Raw genomic sequence first — 9,566 nt, 5'->3', positions numbered from 1 at the left:
GTGCGCTGCTCACGGGGGGGCTTGGCTAGCCAGCCAACATGGCGGACGCGACCTCTTAGCGCTCCAGCCAAAATCCCCCATTATCCGCAATAATGCTACCTGTGCGCCATCCGCGTTGGTAATGTGTGGACTCCGACTCTGGTAGAGCTGCTGCGGCCGGATCGGACCCATTTGTTCCCTCTTCGTTGCTGTGGCTGCGGTTGCAGACAGGAGACTGGACACGGCTCCCGCGTGGTGAGGCCGTGCTGCTGCGACCCCCAGAAGGTGACGGCCACCCACGCCGGGACAGCTGCTGGGCTAGAGTGGGGCGGTTGTATTGCGGTAACCCCTGGAAAGCGATGGGCGCCCAGGCTGAGACTGCCGCTGGGCTTTGAATCCACCGGAGAGGAGGGCATGTCCTAGTCCGCGCTCCTGGGTCCGGGGTTGGAGGCAGATGAGTCTGCGCCATGCCGTCAGCGGTGAGCCACCCGGCGGAGGCTACACAACAGCCTGAGGTACTGGGAGGCCCGCGGACCCCTGGGCGACCGCAGATCTTCATCCTGTGGTGGTGTGAATGAGCGGAGAAGGAGGAGTCTTCTGAGGTGCGTGCCGGCGCTGAAAGATGAAGGCTGCCCTTCCAGGAAGAGAAGAGAACTGGGCCCTACCTCGTAGAACCCCCGAGGCATGAGACGCTGCGGCCTTGGTGATGGTGGAGGGGGAGCGGGTGCCTACGACGTGTGACCCTTCAGGGGCGCCTGCCCTGACCTTCTGGCAGACGCTGAGGAGGTGGAGCCGTGTGGGGTGAAGGACGTGCTCTGGGCCTGTGCGGCGCTTTTTGCTGTGGACCTGTTGGCGCCGCACCTGAGACCGGCGGAGAGTGACTGGGAGGTGTGCTGGGCCGCAGTCAGACCTGCTGTTAGCCCCCAACGGAGAAGCTGAGGCCTGCTGAGTGGCGCGGGCGGTTGGCCTGCAGCGGGAGACATACCTAGCAGCTGTACTGGTGCCCTGGCCTTTCTCTGCGCCCCGCAAACAACGTTTGGTGGTCGCTGTCCAGCCGGTGGGAGCGGTCGCGGCAAGTGCGAGCATTGCTAACGGGCTGCCGCATGGGGTGCAACACTGCCCCTTGACGAGGAACTCACGTCCCGCTTCCGGACTTCGGCCTGGAACATGCTAGCCCCTGTTGGCCCACACACACTGCCCCTTCTGGTCCCCACCTGGCACCAACCCATAGACACACGGTTGTGAGCTCGCTCGCTGTCTCCGCGGGAAGAGGCGCCCACAATTGCAGCACACTTCTGCCACTACAGTGCTGTGACAGAGGACCTCTGTGGGTGTGGACCTGCTGCTGGGGGCTGCTGCGGATTGTCACCCGCAGAGGAAACGCGAACCTGGTGTACTGACGGCCTCCCATGCTGGGGTAGCACTTGGGCCCTTCTTCTGAGCACATCGCCCGAGCAGCGCACATCTATCAGCCAGTCAACCTTTCTTCGCCACGGCTTATGCAGCCACGCTGCAGGCGCGTCCACTCCGCTAGACGCTGGATGCAGATGCCCACGGCACAACAATTGGTGATGGTCCGTATGCATGCTGAGATGCAGCAGGGACCGCTGTGGACGACTACTCCCGACCATACGCACTTGTGAGGCAAGAGCGATAAAGGGCCGACGTCCGCAGCGCTCACGGCCAAAATGGACTCTGTCCTTGCAGCGGTGGAGAAAATAGGGGCTGCCTTAGATCACACCAGGACATCTCTGGAAAACCGAATCGACAAAGTCACCTTGGATTTCACGCTTCTGCATGCGGATCACCGCAAACTGGTGGATTTTGTAACGCCCTGAACGTCTCAGGATCGTTTAACAGACACGACAATGAGGACGCAACCACTTGTGAAGGGTTAGTTATTTTAATGAAGGCAAATATAATACAAGGAATAAACAAAAGTTATAGTCACTGGAATCCTCCAGGCTAAGTACGTTACCAGCCCACAGCACGGATGGTCCTAACCGTCCTCTGCATATACGCCGATCCCGGCGTATGCCAACAGAGGGCAGAAATGAAATGGCCGACAATGCCAATCGGTAGGCTGTGAGGGGCACGAAGAGTGTTGGGGAGAATCGAGGAGTCAGGGAAACACCCAGCCGGGGTCTCTACCTGAAGGGAGCAGCCGCTCAACCTCTTCCTCAGACTGCACCGGGACGCGGAGTTACCTCCTGGTGATGCGTCACCGATACCCCAATCAAAAGCAAGAAGACTGAACCGAGAGCAGCCGCTCGATCGATCCTGTGGACTTCCGAGTCTGTAACGCGGCAAACACCTCCTGGTGTGCGTTACAGCTGGCAGTCCCTGTGTCTCTGGTCGGGCTGGGAGTTACGACTCCAACCAGCAAAAGCGCCACTGCGCTTGGACTCAGCCGAGTCAAAAAGCGAAGCTCAATGGTTGACCGGTAGAGCTTCCGGGTCCTTCACAGGTGACGATGGGGCAAGACACGGCCCAGGGAGTAACGACTCGACCTACCTCCGTTCTTGCCTTACTGGAGCACCACCCCGGAACACTGCTCTTCACGAAGCAGGTATGTCGGTGTAAACACAATATCCGACAGCGTTGTGCCTCCCGGTTCCTCCCTTTATAGGGCGTGTTTTCCTTGAGTTATGTAACAGCTCTCCTGTTTACATAAGGGCGTGTTTCCCTTGAGTTATGTAACAGCTCTCCTGTTTACATAAGGGCGTGTTTCCCTTGAGTTATGTAACAGCTCTCCTGTTTACATAACCTCTCAACCGCTAAGCATCCTGGGAGATGTAGTCCGTTTTCGCTGGTTACCGTTTTCCTCCCCTCGTATGACAGGAATTCTTGACAGATACAGTCGTCACTCAAGGGCAAACACTCAAGGAACTGCAGCCAGTCACCCGCAGTCATGCCACTGCTCTCCAAGATATGTTGGATCTCATCCACGCATTAGAAGACAGGGCAGAGGATGCGGAAGGGCGCTCCCGCCGCAACAATATCCGCCCTGTGGGTTTGCCGGAGGGAGAAGGGGGGCAACATCCAGAGCAGTACGTGGAGACCTGGCTTCGCGCCCTCATGCCGCCGGGAAAACTGTCGACCCAATTCGCGGTGGAAAGAGCCCACTGGGTACCCACACAGAAGCCCCGGCCGGGAGCCAGACCGCGCCCATTCCTGTTCAAACTTCTCAACTACAGAGACAGAGATGCGGCACTACGAGAAGTTCGAAATATGGACGGTCTCGCTGTGGGCGGCAGCCAAGTCATGTTTTTCCCGGACTATACCGCTCTTTTGCAACGTCGCAGAAACAACTATATGGCAGTGAAACGTCAACTCAGGGAACTGGCGTTGCCATACTCGCTCTTGTTCCCCGCCAGAGGGGTTGAGAAAGGTAAAACCCGCTACTTTGATTCGCCTGCGGAGAAATGGGACTGGCTCGAGGAATCCGGGCTGTGGACGGGAACGAGGCTGGCTGATCCAGGAATCGGCACCCAGCCGGGCAAGTGACAGACGGCGCGGAACCACACACGAGGCAACGCCGAGAACAGCAGCCCCAACCCCGGAGAAAATGAGACTGGAATGTCAAAATGCACTGAAAGCAGTTACAACAATCGCCAGCCCAAGCCCCGCGGACCGTCTGGACGTCGACGAGCGACATGCGGTGGTGGTGAGCGGCTCATCGTCGCCATCAACTGCAATCTCTGAGGACTTTTGCGGGCCAGAAGTTACCCCGCAAACTGCAGACGGTATCCTGGACTGAGAAAATGCTCATGCTGCACCATGCGGTGCACCGCTCACGCAAGTAGCTCACTGTTTGTTGCTGTGACCGGTGAGGGGCGGGGGAGTGTCGGCAATCTAACCAATTGTGTGTGCCCGCTGGGTTGGTTGGGGGAGTCACCCGGTTTACCGCCAGACACCCCTCGGGTCCCTCCACGAAGATACAGGTGAGGACCCTCTTGCTCCTCACCTGTATCTTGCTAACCACACTGGCTACTCTGGCGACACTTATTAATGGCGTACTGCGCACACAGGACACGGGGGATAGCGACAGCAAGCTGTTACCTACACGCACACCCCTCCGGGTCAAACCCTGACCTAGTTTTCACCTGCGCAAGGTAAGTTTGGACGGACGCACACGCGAAGTTCGCCCCAGCCGTTATGTTTTTCACCGTTTACATAATGTTATTGTTACCTCAGACCAGTGCTTTCACAATCCACCACATTACATGTTCACTGGCGCATGCCCGGCCCCTGGTTCCCCCAGCGACCACCCACTCCAACCATGATGCACGTTAGCATGCTCATGTGGAACATACGAGGCATGCACACTCCCACACAGCGATATTCCATCTTTGCCTAGCTCCAGTGACACTCAGTCGGAATCGCTCTCTTACAAGAGACACACATGACACAGCCGGAGTTAGATAGGCTGCGGAGGCGTTGGAGAGGTCAAGTGTACGGTACGGTGTATTCAGCGCATGCTAGGGGCACCCTCGTATGGGTTAGGGCGGGTGTCCCGTTCGTTAGTACGGGCGTGACAATAGACCCTGATGGCAGGTACACCCTTGTACGGGGCACACTTAATGGTTAACCCTTATTGCTGGCTTCGATCTATGCCCCGAATGTCGACCAAATACCCTTCCTCACACAACTGTCGCTGGAACTGACCCCCTACGTTGGGCTTCCCTGGCTGATAGGAGGGGACTTCAGTTCAGTGCTCGATGTGCACCTCGACAGGTCCTTTCCTCCTCTTCGTACATCAGCTATCTCCACAGCGCAGGCACTCACTGACTAGCTCTCACACTGGGCGATACTCGATATCTGGCAGACCCTTTACCCCACCGAATGTATCTACTCCTATTATTCAAAGACGCACGACCTACATGTGCGAGTGGTGGGATCTCAGTCTTTGTTACCGCTGGTTGTGAAAGCAGAATACTTGGGGCGGACACATTCTGATCATAACCCCCTGTGGCTCCAGTTCAGCTGGGACGCTGATCGGCCTCCCATACCCACACGGCGGCTCCAACTTACTACGTTGGAGGCCCCCGAATTCCGCTCCACATTGGGGAATGCTATCCGTACATACTTTGAACTTAACGAAGGCACAGCGAGCAATGTGAGGGTGGAATGGGACGCCCTTAATATAACGCTTAGGGGTCACTGCTTGGGGGCCACATGGAATATGCTAAAGCAACTGGCACAGTCACTCACCCACCTTGAATCCCAACTGTTACAGTATGAGCGGGAGGGGAAGGGCAGTGGCAGGCACGCAAACCATTTGGTGGATCTTCGGACGCAACATGCAGCACTTTTGGAGCACTTGAGGTGCCTTAATTATGCGGCACATACAGCCCACACGCACGCCACGGCGGATAGGGCAGGACGTCTACTCGCCTGGCTTTTAAAACAAGAAGGCACCCGTACCCCGATCACAGCTGTGCGCACGTCGGAGGGAGACCTTGTGTATACACAAAGGGAGATTCACAGGGTTATGGTAGACCACTACACACAACTGTACCGATCAAAAGTCCGTTGCTCGGGGGATGACCTAGAGCGGTTCTTCGAACAAGCCCAGCTGCCCACAGCCTATGATACACATCAAGAGGCCCTCAATTGCCCCCTCACCCTGTAGGAAATAGGAGACGCGCTCTCCTCCATGACCTCTGGGAAGACACCGGGTCCGGATGGCCGACCCACTGAGTTCTACAAAGCCTTCTGGGAGTATCTGGTGCCGTGCCTCCACACGCTGTACACAACGGCGCTCGAGAATGGCACGTTACCCCCCTCGATGCACGTAGCCTATCTGGTGTCTTTGCCCAAACCAGATCGGGACCCCACAGACCTGGGATCCTATAGGCCGCTAGCACTCCTCAACATTGATTGTAAGATCCTCGCTAAGGGGTTGGCAGAGGGTTTGGCACTAGTGGTCTCTGACCTGGTCCACTGGGACCAGAACGGCTTTGTGCCAAAGCGCAGCACGTCATTGAACCTGAGGAGGTTTTTCAGGGTAGCTGCGGATAGTATACAGGAGTGGCCCAAAGCGGGTTGCCTAATATTGGACCTGGAAAAGGCATTTAATTGCCTGGAGTGGCGCTACCTCTCGGCGCTACTGTTTCGCTATGATCTTGGATTGGGCTTTCTACAGTTGGTGGGCCTTTTATATAAGAATCCCACGGTGAGGGTGAGATTGGGCCCGTACATCTCCGGCGCCATACCAATCTTCAGGGGTACCCGGCAGGGGTGCCCACTCTCTCCGCTCCTATTCGCTTTGGCAGTGGACCACCTGGCAGCGACCTTACACGAAGCGCTGGGGGATGGCATACCACTAGGGGATGCAGTGCACCAGGTGTCGCTCTACGCCGATGACCTGTTGGTGTATGTGAGGGACATAGACGATATGCCCCCCATGTTGGCCTGCACTTTGCAAGACTATCTCGGGTCTTCGGTGAATGCCAGTAAGTCCTGCCTCTATGCGTTCGGCGAGGGGAGGCAAGATCCAGGATACACCCTAAATGGAACTAGGGTACAGTGGAGAGGAGATACATTTCGATACTTGGGACTCCGGATCTACCGTCAGCCGGCAGACATATTTGATGGTAACCTGGGCAGGGCCTTCACGGCCATTAAGTCACAGGTGCGCTTTTGGGGCACATTGCCGCTAACAGTCACGGGTAGCGTAGCGCTGTCCAAAATGGTGATCCTTCCTTTATATATCCCTGCTGCCTTTTTCGCTAAACTGTCGCACCTACTTGGAGACTTCATTTGGGGGAACAGTAGACATAGGATGTCACTAGCGAAACTCTATCTCCCCACGGACCAAGGGGGCCTGGCCGCGCCCTGCTTTGAGCACTACTACTTAGCTACCCAGCTGCAGTGGATAGCTCGCCGGTTGGCGGATAGGGGTCGGGAGGACACCGCATCCACACTGCCACCACGCTCTTTGGAGCAGTTACTGGCGCTGTTCCACCCAGCCACCAAGTCTTCGATGCCGACCACGCTCCTCCTCGCGGTGGCATACCGATGTTACCGTAGGAGCTTATTCCTCACTAGAGCTTTGGTCCCTTACGCGCCGGCAATACCGTTGGAAAGCTCCCTTAGTGGGACAGGATCGCTCACCTCCCTCGCGCTTGCACACTGGCGGGATGCGGATATACACACCTTGGGCGACCTGTACCGAGATGGCGTACTCCTCCCGTATGATTCTCTGGTCGAGGACGGGGGATTGCCCCCGGGACAATTCTTAACTCACCGCTCATTAATCTGGAACCTGGCCGCTAAATTGGGTGATATATCCACAGAACCCAGCCAACACCTAACCATACAGTATCTACACGTCATGGGGCGAGGCAGACACCTGGTCCGTTGGTTTGCGGCATCACTATGCACACACTCGGCGATCACCCTAGAGCCTCTCCGATGCAAATGGGAACTAGATCTAGGGAGACAGCTGGCGGATAAGGAGTGGGAACGAATATTGAAAGGTCCGGTACGCATACCTAGAAACATGCGCCTCCGACAGATACAGTTGTTCATTGTACACAGGGCATATCTCACCCCTGCGGCTCTCAACAGATACTTTCACCGCATTGACGCGGTATACCCAAGATACGCCGAGCCAGGGGCTGATCTAGTCCACATGCTGTGGAGTTGCTGCAAATTACACACATACTGGCACACAATCAGCGAGTCACTGCGCATTAGCACAGGTCGCGACAGACCCTTTGACTGGACAGTTTACCTGCTGCACCACTTCCACAGAGCCCCCGACCACTAAAGTGACGTCCCGGTTTCTTGACCTGGGGCTTGCGGTCGCAAAGCGACTTCTGACCAGAAGGTGGAAAGCGCAGGACCCACCCCATCCACAGGCATGGAGGTGCTCGCTTTCCGCGTGGGCTGGAGCGGTGGGAACTACCATTCGCCGGGAGAAGACACTGGGGTTGAGGAAGACGCCCATAGCTGCACATTGGGTGGAATTGCTCCAGGCACTCCGGCGAACCGAGGAAGCAGGCTCAGGGGGATGACCTGAGGGGAGGAATACACATCCGGGATAGGAAATGGAAGCTCTGCTGGAGCAAGATCGTAGTGTTCAACGTATGACCAATACCTAAACAGGCACCATGGGAGATCGCAGCTAGATACTTGGTTGGGAGCAACAGCTAAGGCGCTGTACAGCAGAATGGGGGAGGTGGAACAGGGGGGCGGTGGGGATAGGCACATTCATACTGGCACCGGTCTTTGTTGAGGTTGTTGGGTTTTTAACTGTTTCATTTAATTGATATCTGTTTAGAAGTCCATACCGATTTGTTTGGGAGACCTCATGCGTTGTATTGATGTAACTGTGTTTCATTGCATTGTACTGTAATCTGCTATGTTCATGGTCTGAGCTGTTCATGGGACTCACAAACATTGTGGTGCGACAAGCACCTCAGGGACTGCTACAACGCTCTACCTCCTTGCACCTGATATGAATTTCCATCAGTAATACGTGCTCTAATGCATGGTTCAGTACAGGAGCAAGCCACATTCATGTAAATGTAAACTAAAAGTCAATAAAAACAGATTTAAACAAAAAAAATCGATGTGCACTGCTCACACTGCTCACTTCTCACTAGTAGGAAGTTAGGGCATGACGTCATGCCAGGTGAGCCTTGTAGGGGAAGGGAAATCCTTTAAAGAGAGTCATTTTCTTTCTGGATTTCCCTTCTTTTTTTGAAACTCAGGCACAGCAACATTGTCGTGGTGTCACCAGGGCTTTAAGTTCAAGCTTTTTCAATATTATATACAAGCCATAGTTGCTGCTTGTTAGATCTGGGGGTCTCTAGTTGGCAGAGGTAAGTACCTTAGACCAAATAGGGACCCTTGCTTCTAGTCAGGGTACAGGGACACACACGGTAGATAACCCCTGCTCACCCCCTAGGTAGCTTGGCTCGAGCAGACAGGCTTATCCCCAAGGCAATGTGTAACGTATTTGCAAGTAACAACCACAATGACCCCCCCGGTACTCCACAAATGTAGACCACACAGGTGAGTATATCAAAAATATAACTTTATCTAGTTTCAGCAGTAAAAATCAATTATCATAACGTTGCACATTAATCGCTCTCTTGGATTGTTAGGAACATGAAAGGATAGTCTCTAGTCTCTTGTGCGAGGTAGATTGTGTTAAGAATATGTCGTTAGGCTCTCAGTACTGAAAACACCTTTTTCAGCTATGCCCCTGCGCTTATAACTGCAGCGCTCCTCTCTGGCTGCTCTTCCAGGCAAATGTACCCCGGGCGATGGTCCCCGGGCCCCACAAGCTGTGCGGGACGTTCGGGGGTTAAGCGGGCGGTCACAACAGATACCGAAGCTCCCTTTCCCTGCACGGACTCACCAGGCTGCGGGTCGGGGCGCAAGGACTCAGCGCGTCAGAGCCCTCCTCCGGGACAGAGTTCCTGCAGCTCACGGACGATGGGCAATCAGGTCGCGGCTCCCTCGACGAGCCCCCAGGGACGACGTCAGACGTCACCGGGCCTCCGCCAACCGCAGCGCGGTTCCTCCGGCCAAGCCTCCGCCGTCAACCAATCCGGTCGCGGCCTCCTCGC

This window comes from Triturus cristatus, chromosome 4_1, assembly GCF_964204655.1.
Source record: "Triturus cristatus chromosome 4_1, aTriCri1.1, whole genome shotgun sequence".
Classification (NCBI taxonomy): Eukaryota; Metazoa; Chordata; class Amphibia; order Caudata; family Salamandridae; genus Triturus; species Triturus cristatus.
The sequence above is the reverse complement of the archived record's forward strand: the minus strand, read 5'-3'. Positions refer to the sequence as shown.